The 16104-nt window shown below is 44.6% G+C and overlaps 1 long non-coding RNA gene across 1 annotated transcript; it reads right to left on the reverse strand.

The window, feature by feature from the left end:
- Window positions 1-10783: 10783 nt before the first annotated feature.
- On the reverse strand, window positions 10784-12902 carry LOC306809584. Its single transcript, XR_013776268.1, has 2 exons — window positions 12780-12902; window positions 10784-11106 (listed from the first exon to the last, which is right to left on the reverse strand). It is a non-coding gene; the product is annotated as an uncharacterized lncRNA (long non-coding RNA).
- Between the last annotated feature and the right edge of the window lie 3202 nt (window positions 12903-16104).

Genomic DNA, 16104 nt, shown 5'->3' on the forward strand with positions numbered 1-16104 from the left:
AAACAAATATTTGAATTGTACGTCATTTTCAAATAGGCCTTTTGAAGAAAACTGCTTTCATTAACATTTACTTATATTTGCAAAGGAACATTGGAGATCCTTTATATCTGAATATAGGTCATGGCTCCCCAAGAATACCAAGGATGTATGTAAACTCTGCTATTGATATATTAGTGTCACACTCCCAGCCTTATTAATTCTGTGTGGTTGTGAAGCACTAATTATTTCTATTAATTCTGATTACAGTAACATGTGGTGACTGCAGCAGGGGTGTGAGCCTGTGCTAGAAGGTGTGGGCCACATGGAGCAGGGCTTGTCACCGTGGGTGACTGGAGCCAGCCTTGGCTGCAGAGGGGCACAAGGTCAGGCTCTGCCTGGAAACCCAGCAGTGACAGCAGGGAAAAATGCAAGCATTTCCACAGCTTTTATAGCCATGATGGTAATTGGCAGATGATCAGGAGCAGTGTGGAAGGGATGGGGCAGGGCTGAACAAAAGTCATCTGTGTCCCTGTGGTCCCTCCCAGCTGTTCTGGGAGCAGGCTCTGCTGGGGCATCCCTCACACATCCACGGGCTGTGGGACATGGGGAACCCCATGGAACGAGCCCTGGATCCCTCCCCTGCTGCCTGCAAGGACACAGACACTGTGGGGATTTCTTCCCATGTTTGCATTGAAAACCTGAAGCTGTGGGGATTTATTTCCTCAGGTGTTGGAGATAGAAAGGGTAAAAGTAATGAAAATCTGCTAAAGACTGAAAATAATAAATTCCTCCTATTCTCCCCATCTTCTCCAGCCCCCTGGAGCATATGAATTCATTGGCCAGATAAGCAGGATACTTCATGCACTTGGCCATGCAATCTTGGTTTGTATCCAGGGGACTTTACAGGTGTAAAATTGACCACAGGAGAGCTCTTCTATTGCTCACTGACTGCAGTGCAAACATATGGAGGACTACAAAGGAAAAATAATTAAAACAATATTTGAGTACATGCCTGTTCTCTCATCTTATATGTACAACACATGTAAATACATCCTTTTTGTTTGTTTGTTTGTTTGTTCAATATCCTAATGCAGAAAAGTTTCTCTCTGAAAGCACCTTTTGGAGATAATTTGCCTGTGCTGAGAGCACAGCAGTGTCCAGAAATGCACACAAAGCCAAAGGTTTTATTGCTTGGCATGAACAACAGAATACCTTGGAATGATCCTGTGAAAATACTGTGGCAGACTTCTCTAACTTGGCTGCCAGTGCCTTTCCATAGCATACCTCTTAAAAAAATAAAACTGGATTTAACTGATACTAAAAGGTCATGGTCCATCAGCTACACTAAAATGTTTTTAAACCTAACCCAATACACACCCATCCAATAAACCAGAGAGGCTCCTTCTGAAATTTTCTTCTTTCCACTACGAAAAATGCATTTGGAAGTTCACCTAGACACATGCTTACTCAGCACACCAGAGTGGTTCCAAATTAAGTGGGTTTTTAAATGAAATAAACCCTCAAACCTTCCTAATTATATCTTTTTACTCAAGAGACAGGAACAGCTGCAAAGGTGCCGTTCTGATTTCTCTGGTAAGTAGCCTGCATTTTATTTACTTATTTAGACCATTTAACACTCCTGTAAGGTGCCAGATTGAGAGCTGAAGAACATACAATTCTTCATTTTTTTTTCCTTTTTTTTATTTTTTATTGAAGTGGCTAGAGCTACTGTGGCAGAAGCAGCTGTGTCATTAACTTTCCTGCTGTGCCTTGCTAACTCAGAAAAGAGAAGGATTCAATCAAATTTCTCCCTCAAGTAGGAAGTGCTGCAGAATCACAAACTGGGGTGGGACCAAGGGGAGAAGAAAACAAGGAATACAAATATCAGGGACAGCAAAGTGCCAGGCAGAGTGTGTGGGTGGACAGAGATGAAGCACAGCACTGCCAGGGAAGGTGAGGATGCTCCAAAGAGGGACCAGACCCCACAGCAGCTTCATGCAATGATGACAAGGCAGATCTACTCCCACCTCACATGCTGATCTGTTGTCTCAGTTTTCCCCCACCTGAATAAAAGCAAATTATGCTTCCCTTCTGACAGCACTGTGCATTTGACTGACGATCTAGAATATGTTGCTCTTAAAATAGATTAATATGCATATATATCATTGTATTTGTGTGCATAGTGACTGAGGATTTCTGCCCCAGTGTTTGCCATCATAAATTACAGCACAACTGCTCTGAACTATTAGTAATTCACTACTGGCAATTGCTTTGGGGGCGGGGGACATATCACAGCAATTACATCTGCAAATATGGTGTGGGTTATGTCCTAGTTGCTCTTATGTTTTCTGAAGCAGCAAACAAAAAGAAACAATACAAACCACTGCCTGGTTGCAAATATGAAATCCATTAGATCAATTAGTGGCAGAAGAAGGAACATTTGGATCCATATTTGGGGTCATTATTGAATCTGCTCCTTACATTTATTGCAGTCAGTTTAATCTAATGCCCCTCACCCAGCCTCGTGTGTGTGACTGCAGGTGTGTATATGCATAGGCACAGAAAATAAAAATCCATTATTTGCGTGTAGAAACACAGCTGGCTAATATTATTTCAATAGCATGCAGGCGTGTGTAAAATTTCATGTAGAAAAGTTGTTTTTAGACACTGGCTTTGGAGATTGACCTCTCAGAACTATTCAACTTCCTACCATGAGCATCAGCAGGAGCAGGTTTACAGCTCAGCTGTAGCTGAATGCAATATCATACAGCTCTCCTTTAACCAGGTTTCATTTCCCGCAGCCAGTCCTGGTGGAATGGGGCTCAGCTAAGAGAGCTGAAGCCCAAGAAGGGTCTGGCTGGTAGAGCTGCAGGAGCCTGAGCCAGTATCAAAGGTCAGGTGGGTTAAAGACTGTGCCAGACTGTGCCAGCACCATTACAGCTGTACCCCAGCCTGTGTTACAGCCAGCACAGACCTGGGCCAGGCTGGCAGGGTCAGCTGCATCAGGTCTGCTTGTCTGACCTTTGCTCAGGGAATTAAACCCTTGGTTTGGATGGGGACAGAACTTCCCAGGCTTCTCCTGCAGAACCCTGTGCCTGTGCCCCTTTCCTCTGCTTAGGGTGACTTCTGGATGGAATCACTGTGAAATACTTCATTTTCCTCTTCCCTTCTCTGCGGTGGCAGAAGATGGCAAAATATCTTAGAGACAGTGTAGCTAGAGATGATCTCAGAGTACAAGTGGAAAAAAGGCAACAGCAGCAGCAGGCAGTTGGAAGAGAAGAATTAGGCAGCCCTGTCCCACATCCAGAGCAGGGGCAGAGTATGAGGCTGACAAAAAATGTCAGTTCTTGTACTCTCTCCTTGGTTTTAAGGGCCCAGTGTAGAGTTCAAGACTTCTTCACAACGCAGCAGCTGGGCAACACCTGAAGGCAGTTTACTTAAATCCTAACTGGACTATTTTGGGAATCTGACTGGGTGTCAGCCTGGCTACTTATGAGGAAGCAAATCCTTAAAAACAAAATGTTCAAGTGTTTTGCCAAAGCTGTGTGTGCTGGCAAGAGGAAAACAATTAAACAGAGGAAAATGTATGGGCCAACAGCAGCCCAACTTGACTGGAATGTGGAAATCACTCAGAGGAGAGACACACAAAATGTGGATGAGGCAATAGCAGTGTGGGGCAGCCTCTGCCTGCCCACCACCTGTGACTGCTCCTTTACTTCTAGCTCAGTCATACTCCTACCTTGAAGTAACACTGCTGGGTGACAGGCAGGCACAAAAACATCAGGCTCGTGTTCTTAATGAAATCCAGCTAGTGATTTTAGTGGATGTTAAAAATGGGGATGATGGAGATCCATCTGCAGATGGCTTTTGCAGTCTGGATAACACTCTGATGGTACCAGAGCAGCCCCTATGGCTACTACCAAGCTAGAAGGAATAGTGGGGCCACGGTGCCAGGTCACACCAGGCAGAATTAAAGCTGCTCATGTCATCAGGGCAAGCAGTGAGCAGGGCTGGTCAGGCTTCAGCAGGACATTTGGCCAAACTTCTTGAAAGGCATCTTGAATGTGGAGCACACAGTTTTAACAATGTCATGCTAACGTTAATGAAAGTGCAAAGAGAAGCATTTATTGCCCTTGAGGGAAGTGGGTTTGAAGCAATCAAACAAGGGCAAGAACAAGGACCTGGGGACAGACAGCTGGGCCAGGGAAAGATGTGTCAGTGATGGACTTGACAGGAATGCCCTATGCCCAGTCTTAAGGACAGAGTAACAGCTGGTTAAAAATGATCCTTCCAGATCTGAGTCTGCTTAGCCCCAAGAACAGAGCAGCAAAGAATTGCTGGCAAAGGCAAGTCTAGTGCTTCTGGCCATCATCTGGGAGGGAATGATACAGATGGTAAAGAGAAACCATATGGACTCAGAGCAGGTGCTGCATGAGCCACTGAAGAGCTCTTAGCATCAAGGCATCTATAAGCATGGGAGGAGAGACATTTGCAGGAACCACTGCCTGCCTCCCACTTCCCTTTGGGGGGGCAAAATATAAGAAGTTTTATCTAAGTATTTTACACATGACTTTGATTTTTATGCTTTTCTTGGACCTTATGAAACTCAAACAAGTAAAAATGTGTGATGTGGTCACATAGGAATGTCCCCACACAAATTTCTCGTGTCTCTGTGAATCTTGACATCACTTGTAGTTCTACAGGAGAATGAAGAGTTCAGAGTCAGGCTGGATATATGTGTGCATACGAATATGAGTGCATATTCCCTTTGTATATTCCTTCTAAAGTGTCTGAAGGATGGTGTGTGTGTGTGTTGTGCTGGTGTTAAGTGAATGCTTTGAAGAGGAAGAACGTTTGTCGATTTTAATGCCTCCCTGACCTTATGTGGTAAGAAATAACTGCAGGGCTGGAGCTCTGTTAGTCTCAAAACTTCATGCTAAGCCAACACAGGCCCCGTGACTGCTCTCACCAACCATAAAATCAGTCCTCCAGAAGGCGGCTACCTTCTCTTCTGGGATTTGGATCCTTGCCTTGCAAGCCCAAGTCCAATGGCAGCACATAAGGCGCTCAGCCTGAAGACCTTTGTTGTGATAATCCAACACCCAACCCATAACTAAGTCACAATATCTGCTGGTAGATGGCAGTGGGCATGCTAAACTCAGATGAGAAGCTCTTCACAGCCAGGGAAGACATGGAGCTTGCCCATGACCTCATGGCAAGTCAGCAGGGAAAGGATGTGATCACAGACACATGGAGAGAGATGTCCAAGTGCCAACAGGGACATGTGGATGTCTCACAGGGAGAAGCCACTGCCACCATGGCACCTCCAGTACCAATACCACAGTGTAGCACAGACTTTCCAGTGACTTTCCCCTTCCCACACCATGCCTGTAAAGGTTGCCATCCAGGACTGAAGTGGAATGTGGGCTTGCCCTGTTGAGCAGAAGGCATTGCTAAAATTGCAGCCTGACTCTTCAAAATTCTGCCTTCCAGCAAGTTTTGCTCTCAGTTTGCTTCTGCTGGTGGCTGAGCCTGACTCAGACAGTTTGTGCCTGACTCAGGCAGATTCTCCATCCCCTGAAAACAGCTGCTGAGCCAGGAGCTGATGCATGCTCCATCCTTGCTCCCACTTGCATGCTGGTGACAGGCTCTCCCAGAGCTCATGATGACACCAGCCCCCAGATCTGCAGTGCCTATCTGCTCGATAATGTGTGTCCATGGAGGAATACTAATAAACTGATTACTTATTCCTTATCACTCCCAGATCTGTGGGTAGGAAGGGTTTCCTCTTTCTCTCCTGCTGACCCTCAGATTGCTGTTTTTTCATGGCACTGCTGGTGTGCACTGATTTGAAATAGAAGAGGGAAGTCCCCTCTTTGCCATTTTTAAATTAGTTTCTAAGCCATTTGTGCTTTATTTCAGCTCAAGACCACTAGAGATTTTTTTATCTGTTCTGCCTCTCTTCAGCAATGAAATTTGGACAGAAAATATCTCCTGTTAAAGTGAAGGGCAAAGCTGGGAAAGAATGCAGGGTATTAAACACAGTGTCATGAGCTTGAGAGCCTTACCATGTGTTCCTCAAGCTGGGCTGCCTGCCGTAATACTGCCTGAAACACTTTCCCTGAAGCTTTCCCTTCAGACCCACCAGCAAAGTCAGGGCCCCTCCTCCCTATTACAAATGGCATCATCTGGGAATTTCACAGTCCGAGGAGTACAAGCCCCACAGCATGGAAAAGTTTTGTTTCTGGTCTCTTAAAAGCATATATTTCAGACCTGATCCAGGCCTTTGAACAAATAGGATTATTCTCTCAGGCCCTGGCTTGGGCTTTAAGGGGGAAAAATGCCCAGGGATCTGCCTCCCCTACTCCTCAATCCCTGTGAAAGTGAAAAGTCTCATTCTCTATGTTCTTGAAAATGTGATCCCTGGGTCCTGCCAGAGCAAATCACCTGTGATGTGCTTGAATTCAATGCAGGATATGCAGTCACCTTTCTTGATGAAAAGAAGGGTTCCTGTAAGCTTGCTCTTGAAAATTGCAATTATGAGTCTGCTTCAGCTGCCCATGCACTCTGCAACAGCAAAATGTGTTCAGATGTAATGTCAACAGCTCCTGGTGCAACATTCCTTTGGGGCAGAGATGAGCAAAGCGAAGCGGCAAAATCTGCTCAGTCGTGATGACTCCTGTCCTGTCCTTTAGCAGGTCATGAGAACACAAAATACCCATCTCTTCAATGGGGAGAGGGTGATGAAGCAGCTGTAGAAGGAGGAAACCAAGCTGGAATGGGAATGTCAGATCAGATGTTAGTGCACTTTGCAAATAAATCTATGTCTGTAAGTCATTCCCACCATCATGCTCCACCCATTCCAATGTGTCTAGACTTAAAACTTGAAGCCATATCTCTTCCCTCCAAAAGTAGTACACTGTTTCCTGGACAAGAGTTTAACTCTTGATTTCACAAGAATGCTTTCCTATTTCAAATTTGAGTTTCTTGGTTGCACTGGCCCAAATAGTTGGGTTGCTCTTGCTGCTGCAACTTTAAAAAAATGGCCCTCAGTGCACACCAAAATGCTGTGTACCCCCAAAACACTGGCAGATAGTGGCTTTTCTGAGAAAAAAGAGTGGAAAGCATCTACAATAACAATGTCCTTTGAGGACCTGACTGTGTGTGAAAAGGTGTGCAGAAGACCTGTTGTGTCCCCTCTGGGCTGACACTTGGACCCTCTGTCAGCAACACCATCCTCCCTGTTCAAGTCACCATAGTTAGTGACTACAACATGACAATTTAGTATCTCTTGGTCAGTGCAAACTCAGTTTTCCCATCAATCCAGCACTGAGTTGGCACACCTTGCCTTTTTCCTCCATCTTAAGTCAAGACAATGAAGCCACAGAGCACACAGTAGTGTTTTTTTCCTGTGGGGAGACAGTGTTACCTGGGGAACCAGTTCTTTGCTTAAGAGTAGCTTTATCAAAGGGGAGAAAATTGTGGGGACTAGCTTTACTTCTTGCTATTTCTTGGAGCAGTTTGTCAGGGTTCCACAATGGGGGACTGCAGGTGGGATGCATTTTCATTTAAGAGGTGCATAAGAACATAAGTCCCTGAAATACCCTATCAGATCAAAGTCTTATCAAGTTCAAGAACTGCCAGAAGCAGGCACTTAGAAAGAATATGCAAAAAAAGGCTGGTGCAGCATCACCCTTGTCCTCACCCACATTTTCTGTCTCCACCTACTGCAAGATTTGCCAAGCCAGAGGCTGTGTGTGTGATTCAATTTTATATATCATGATAGGCCCTCCCTTGGGAAGTTTTCTAGTCCCCTTTTTAGTTGCTTTGAGCCATTTATGGCAACGAGTTGCACGGCTATAATTATGCACAGTATGAAACCAGCTTCTTCTCTGTGTTAGTTTTCAAATCTGCTGCTTGTTTGTTTCATGGGTTGCCTCTGAACTCTTGTGGTAAGAGAACAAAATTTGCTCCTTGGCCACCTTCCCCACACCAGCTGTGATTATATTGTCCTCAGTCACAAATTACCTCTATCATCTCTGCTACTGCTGTAAGGGAACAGGGTCTTGTTTCTTTATTCTTTCTTCACGTTAGAGGTCCTGTACTTCTTATCAACCCCTTCATCCTTCTCTCTACCCTCTCTACTTCCTCTATATTCCTTTTGGTATACCAGAACTGCATACAGTGACCATGGTGTCTGTGCTCTGTTGTTTTCTGCACAAGCATTGCCTATATTTTTCCTGCTGCATGTACAGCACAAGAGCAATGCTAATTATTCTGCCCTGCCTGCTGAAAAAGTGCATAGCCTGTCCTCCCTTTCACTCACTGAGGTTGTTCATGAAAGCTGGTCCTGGAAGAAGAAGATGCAAGTTTGTGATGTTGGTAACACCCCCTGGATGCTTAATTCATTCTGGTAAGACACTGAGGGGGTGATTCCACGTGCTCCAATGCAGGCTGGCCTCACAAGCATTATCAAAACCCAGTGAAATTGTTTTGTTTCCAGCCACAGTCCAGAGTATCTCCCAGATTTACAGTGTTTTCAAACAATAAAAAAGTCTGACTTTTCTCAGGAAGGTGCTTGAAATTTCCTGAAGAAATTTTAAATCTTTCTGTTAATAAATTTAGCCTAGATCCAGCTCAGTAAAACATTAAGCATTAAACATCTGCTGAGCAGGAAGAACTACTAAGAATGCTAAAAACGTGTAATCCAATTCCTATTTAGGTCTTCATTCATCGTGGCAATTAAATGTGTGCATTAGTGCTCTGCTGCATTAGGATCTAAGTACCTACATACAATTAAACTCTGTGCTGAACCAGGTCCCAAAGCCAGATTTTAACCTATATTTCTGTCTGCTGTGTACCTGTTTTGTGCACTGAACATTTATTATTTGAAGGGATATTTTTCCATTAAGAGGGATTTACTTTAAAATATGTCACATGAACTCTTCTAATGATTCTGGCTTGCAGAATTATTCTGCAATGGGAATAATTAATAAGGTTTTATGTATAAATATTTTAAAAATAGATTCATCTCTTGCTTAACCACTTCACAACCATTCTAGGCAGCAGCATGTTTACATGTTTGGCTATGTATACATGAAAACATCCTGGGGCTATATGTGAAGCAAACAAATAAGAGTTTCATATTGTTTTACCTGCATTTATATTGTATTTCTTATAAAGATTACCTGAAAAACAGGATAGAAGCAATTTTAAATCTCATCTAATCCAATCCACTGTACATTGAGCTATAATCTTGAGTGACCATTAAGATCTACAACAGCACAAAGGCTTCAAGAGAAGACACAAACACTGCTGTTTGCACTGGTGCCTGCAGCTATCTCTCATTTCCTTGGGTTTGCATTGTGAGCTTATTTAACCAGGAATGCTTCTTTTAGCAGCATCTGCAGCATATTGAATATTGGAGCATGCTGCCATCCATTCTGCTTTCATCCAGTTGAATTACTGGAGTGAATGAGATGCAAAGAAGTCCTAAAACTTCCCCACACAATGAGTCAGTGGCCCAGTTGTTTTAAAAAAGAGAGTAAGTGTTCTTTTCCTTTGCTTTAACAATTTTATTGCAAGGCACCCTTTATACACAGTAGGCTATTTCTCTTTTTCAGAAAAGGGGGATATTATTTGTGCTTCCACTTGCATATTTGATCATCACCTTTCCTGATGGAAATCATCTTCCCTAAGAATTACTAGTGAAATGTTTTCTCTTTGTTGTATGAAGTCACTGGAGAGAATAAACTAAATAAGTGAATTTTTCTTGGCACAAGTAAAAATACACAAATTGTTGTTGGCACTGTCTATTATACAGTCCCATCTTTCCCCTCACTTACCAGACATGGTGTTCCTGCCTTCAGAAGCTTTTTTTCTACAAGACCTGCCAATTTTTCAGGTCACCTTTGTGATAATTTCATTGAATGACCACATTTGTTCATACCCTGTAACTACCCAGCCATTTACTCCTAAAATTTTTGCCTCATGATTTTTCTCTATTTCTTGTATGATTTGATGATGATGATGATGATGATGACTGATGATGACTTCTAAATGGGAAACCAGAATGTCTTTCTATTTACTGGTCTTGTGTCTTTTAAATTCAAAATTTTTAATAGGGCTGGAATTCCACAGAGGTGATGGACTAATACCAATGGATGGCAATGTCTGTATCCTTGGAAATACAGCAGCAGCAGTACATAACACCATGTACTGGCATACCAAAGTGCACAGATTTAACTTGATAACCTGATAACTCCTCAAGAGACATGAGGGTACCTATATACACATTAGCTGCAAATATGCTTTCCTCCCAGAAAACTTCACTGGCATCTTGGGGTTTTTTTTAAATCTCTCCAGAATAGATTTTAACAACACTCATCACACATCATCAGGAATTGAGCTCAGGTGCAGTATATGTATGTGAACTTGTGGTCTGACCCACCCTGGGTTTCTCCTTCCCAGAACCAGCCCTGCTTATCATCTCCACTCAGTGGTAATGTCATCTTTGCTCTGTCCCTGGTTGTGACCTCACCAAATTACTCCCCAAAACAGTAACAAGCAAAGTTTCTTACTGAAATTTGAACTGGGATTTTCACTTAAAAGAATCCAGTGAAGAGGTATTAAGTTATTCTGAGCTGCTTGGTTATTGCTATTTTGGGTGACAGTGGGTGAACCCTGTATTTGTTAATACTAGCAGTGCTGCTTGCCTCAAGCTGGAAGAAATGGGCTCACACATTGTGCTTTTTTTCACGTGGCATCCCACACTTCCAGGCTTCCATGGGAATATATTAATAAATCCAATTAAAACATTTTTTTTATTCTTTTTTTACGCCCACTCTGTTCACCAGATGTGCCAACTCATCCCAGGCTTTGGTTGCCAGCCCGGGCTTCCTTTTTTTGTTTATTGAGTTATCCTCAGTAATGTGTGTTCCCTCAGGGCCAGATCCTGGATTCACTTAGAGTCCTACAGCCATGGTCCTCAGTGGGTGATGGCATTCATGTGGGTGTGGGGCTGGGAATACATCCCTGCCTGTGGGGATCAGTCAGTGTGTCCAAGATGATGCATGAAGCGGATCAGAGCTGGTCACCCTTGCAGGCTGTTGGGAGTACCTGCCATAGCTAGCAAAAATTAGCACAACTGAGATCATATACATTTTCATTAATCTTTGTGAGCCTTAAATAAAAGGACCATGGCTGGCAGCTCTGATTAAGAGCTTTCTATTGATCATAAAAGCCTAATGCTAAAATGAATTGTTTAATGTTGAAGGATTGAGATAACAGCCAAATAATTTGATTTATCACAAAACCAAGACATAAGAAGAAAGAAAATACTTCAAATAAGAATGCTACAGTCTCTGTAGTAGGGCCTGAGCTAATTTCAGGCAGGTCAGGAAAACAGCCCAGCCTCCATGGCCAAGTCTGCACCACAGTATAAAGTGGTCACGGCCTCTCAATGCCTGATGAGTGCCTTGGCCAGCACCACGTGGAAGAAGGGGGCTTGAGATCCTTTAGGCTTGCACAATAAATCAATTTTTCTTCTGTGTGTGTGTGTGCTTTCACATGTCCCCACTATAATAGATACACATTTTTATGCAAAACAAAAAAATGAATATACAAGTATTATATATTGTGTATAGAATTCACCCTGCTTGACCATTTCAGCCATCTGAAGCCTGGGCACTTGAACTGGTTATTTTATATTTAATAGCCCCTATTGTTATCAGAAAGAGAAAGCTGTTCTTTGGTGAATCTCCTTTTTGAGAGGATCTGACTCACCTATTCAGTGCTTAGGGAGGGAAGCAATGCTCTTACTAGATGCTTAGTTGTTAGATTAAGCTAGATACTGGTGTTCCTCAGTGTGTGTGTATGTGGGATGTGAGAAGTAACACAGTGATGAGCTTGCAGAGCTCCCTCACAGTGAGCAATCTGCCACTGCGGTGTGTGCTGAAGGCTGACAAAGAGCTTGCACCCCAGGCACAAAATGCACTTGCCAATCCCCTGCCATATTCTTGATAATGAGTGAAAAAAACAGAGCCCCTATTCTGACCCCCACTCTGACTACATTTGTGCTTCTCAGCAACATGATTTTCTTTCAGCGTGGTGGAGTTCTTGCAAGGGTTTTGGCCATTCATCAGCAAACCTGTAGTCTCTGGGAATAAGGGAATAGGGAGGTGGTAGACAAGTCATTTGGGAGAATTGAGACATATTCCAAATTTCTCCATGCCTACTTAGCTCCTAAAATGTCTGCTCTGGCTCTGTTAGCAGTAAAGCATCTGTCAAGTTGCTCTGCTCTAGCCAAAGCTTACAGTGGCCAGCCAACTGCAGGCTGGGCAGTGGAGCTCTAGCAGGGAGTAAGGCAGAGCTTGCCTATGAGCTGTGTGAGCTGTGCAGAAAAAGTTGGGAGAAGCCCAAAGACTGGGGGCTCCTTCACTTGTCCACCAGAAGACAATACTTGTCTCTGAGTGGACAGAAGTTTGCAAAGGAAGCACGGTGTCTAAGGGTGTGTGCCAAGCATGGGGAAGTATGTGCTGAGCATCAGAGACATTCCGTGTGTGTGTCCACCTCAGCAGGGCTTAGAGTACAGGACACTCTCCCCTGGGGGAAGGAGGAGTGTGTAGGTGTGTGTGTGAGTGGCATATCCTCCCAACCTGTGCTAGCCTGTGTGTAAAGTTTTTACACTGTGTCTTTTTCATAAATGTGTGTGTATGTCTCTCTGCTTTTGAGCATATGCCTTAAAACCAGTGCATATGCTACTTTGGTCTGACACCCAAATTCTCCTCCTAGTCTCCCACCTGGTTTATTCAGGACTTGTCCTGCTTTGGTTGCACTGCTTTTGCTTTTTCCATATACATGAGCTTGTATAGATGCCAGATAGCATCAAAGATCTCCACAATAATTTCCTCCTGGAGATCTGCCAGTAAAAAATAGGGCAGATAAGAGCCTGTCCATACACTGTTGTGGTGGAATTGATCTGTTTCTTGTTTTTAAGCAGGGGCTCTGGTAAAATCAGCCTGGCTCTGGTCTCCTCCACAGGAGGAAGAACCTTCCCATTTTTCACTATTCCCAGACTGCTTGTTGAGTCTCTCTTCAAGTCACAACTTTCAACTACTGACCCTTTAAATTTCCTGGCATGGACTCATGTAATCTCTTTCTGCTCCTTATAGCCCAGTAGAGATTGACTCTGACAGCACAACAATGGTTATGGCTTTACATTTTGTTATTTGGTTGTTTTACAGATTTTAGCCAGGCTAAAATCTGTAGTCAGAGGCAAGCAAGTGTAGGGGAAATTCTTATTTAGTGTTAGCACCCTTGGTTTGGTAGCTGTGCCTTCTCAGGGCATCTCACTGTGGAAGAATTTGCATTTGTCAATAAAGAAGGGAATGCTAAAGCAAAAAGGGATTGTTCTTTCTCCTCTGTTGTTTCTTTGTGTGTCTTGAAGTTCTGAATTCTAACACGTTATGCCCATGTGAATAGGAACATTTCAAGCACTATCTGCTTGCTGTGATCCCAATAAGCAGTGGATGCTACTAATGGAGCCCCTAGCACATTTTTGGAAGATGAATATAGATGGCATATGGCACAGAAAAATGATTTCATAGTAATAAGCAAAAGCCAGTTATTAGCAAGACACTGCTTTGTAGCTAATGGCGTTATGGATAATGAGGCAAAGGAGAACCTGTTCTGAGTTCTGGGAAATACCTGATTGCTCTCCTCAGCAGAAACAGTACCAAGCCTAAAACACCCGGATCCTTTGCTAGATTTTGGGGAATCTGTCACAGCTCAAGGACGAGCTGCAGCACAGCTTTGGGAGTGGGCTGTGCAGCAGCTGGCAGGAGAGCTGCTGGCAGCTTTACTACAGAGCCAGGCCAACCTGAGCAGCAGAACAGAAATCCCTGCAGGTGGCAGGGCCATTGCCACTGTGCTGCTGTCCCCACACATCCATAAGCAGCAAATGTTTGTGCTTTGTGCACAGCAGCGATGGCATGTCAGAAGAGGCTGAATTATTGTTTGGTTTGGGAGAGAGTTGTTGGTTTAGTAAAAAGCACTATCTACCTGAAGGATTTTTTAATAGTCATTGAAAGATGAGCAATGATACAAGTGTTCACAGGCAACTTTGTGAGAGTATCACACTTCTGGCTTGCAAATAGATTTGCAGTTCTGTAGTCTCTGAAGGAAATCCTGGTTATTTTGATTTCAAAAAAATAAAAAGGGGGGAGTACGAGAGAAATCAAGGGAAGAAGAGACATCAAGAAGAGAGGAAGGAAGGAGGGAAGGAGGGAAGGAGGGAAGGAGGGAAGGAGGGAGGAGGGAAGGAGGGAAGGAGGGAAGGAGGGAAGGAAGGAAGGAAGGCATTAAAAAGAGGGAAAGGTTGGAACAATTAGAACAACCTGAAAAAACCAGCTGCTGATGATCTAGCTCTTAAGAAAAGACCTGGCACTTGAGGATATGGTGATGTTTATCTACAACCACGTATGATGGTCAAAATCCTTACAAGAGACTAATGATTTATTGGAGTCTCCCAGCCTCCCCCTTCAGCACTGAACCTCCTTCATCAGAAAGCAGGGGTTTGGGGTTCTGTTTAAAGATGAAGCCAGCAGCAGGTTCCTATGGCCCTGCTCCCTCAGATGCCCTGTCTTGCCAGTTGCCATGCAAAGGGGTCTGCAGGGCCAGCCTGCCCCTATCCCCTGGCCACCAACCTTTCCCCACATCCTGCTAATGGCAGTGTCTCCCCCTGGTCACCAAAGGCCACATTAAATCATTATTAATCACAGCAGGACCAGCCGTGGTGACAGTGGGCCCCAGGGAGGGGCAGCCACCCTCGGAGGCCATAGAGCTGCCCACCCTGAAGGGCTTCCCCAAGGCCTCACACACACACCCCTACAGAGACATGGCTCCCACACAAAAATACAGCTGCCTCCAAAGCAGCTGTCCTGCAGCTGCTGTCACCCAGAAATTTCCACAAAAACTCTTCCCAGCAGCACATGCCTGGGGCATGGAGCCACGGCAGGGTGGTGCCTCACCACCTTCCTTGCTTCAAGGCACACTCAGCAGGAAAGCTGCAGAGCCGTGATCAGAGCTCCCAGGACGGGTGCTGGAGAATTTCCTTCCCCCTCTCCTGGAGCCCGGGCCAGCCGGTGAACGTGAGCCAACGCCACTCAGCAAAGGCAGCCCGGCCCCATCCGCGCCTGATGGATGAGCTGCAACACACCCCGGGCTGAGAAGGCCCAGCCAGGCCCCTATCTCACAAACCTTGGCAAAACTGTGGTAAAAACCTGTGAAGTAGGCTTTTTTTCTCCCCTCCCCCGCCTTCTGTTTTCACTTTTTGTTCATGTTTTGGGCTCTGTGCCCCCATGCAGTGTGCCTGGGCGGGCCGGGGCTGAGGGGACAAGCCTTGGCAGAGCTCTGAGCCTCGTGGGGTGGGAAGGAGGGAGGGCATCAGTCCTGAAACATTCAAACCAGCTCTGCACTACTCCTAGAGTGATGTCAAGCCACCTTTTCCGCTCAAACTGTAGTAAAAATAAATACAGCTAGAATGTGTGGGCATGGTTTGGAAAAGGATAAAGAGGACATTTCAACATTGGTCTCACTGAAGTGGAAATGATTTCTGATAGCCAGCTGGAAGCTGGCACAGGCACTAGGCTGAAGTTGAGAGTTCATGCAGCTGGGGTTTCATAATACCAAATTGCTAGTCTTTCATTTATTACTAGAGTCGAATCCTAAAATCTTATTTATATGATTAGTCCCTCTGGGCCATATCCTTATTTCTCTTACACCAGACTGACTCAGAGGAGGGGGACATCTGTGAGGCAAAGCCTTCTCATTAAAAGGTCCCTCTAGAATGGAAAAATAAAAGCCAGCTACAGTAACGTCCTCTAGCCTGCGGCGAGGAGGCTCAGACCAGCACAGAAATGAGCTACACACCAGGCAGCTCTCTTCAGCAGAACTAGCACAGCCCTCCAGAGCCCTCCACGCCTTCCTTATGCAGATGAAGGTTCAGTTCAAGTACCTGCTACTAATCATCCAGGTCATTAGTTTTTTTTAGTCCTATTTACGTCAAAACCTGCTCCCCCCTCCCCGCTGAGCAATGTGGCAGCCATTAGTAGGGAAGTATTTTGT

Source organism: Erithacus rubecula (assembly GCF_903797595.1).
Source record: "Erithacus rubecula genome assembly, chromosome: 1".
Lineage (NCBI taxonomy): Eukaryota > Metazoa > Chordata > Aves > Passeriformes > Muscicapidae > Erithacus > Erithacus rubecula.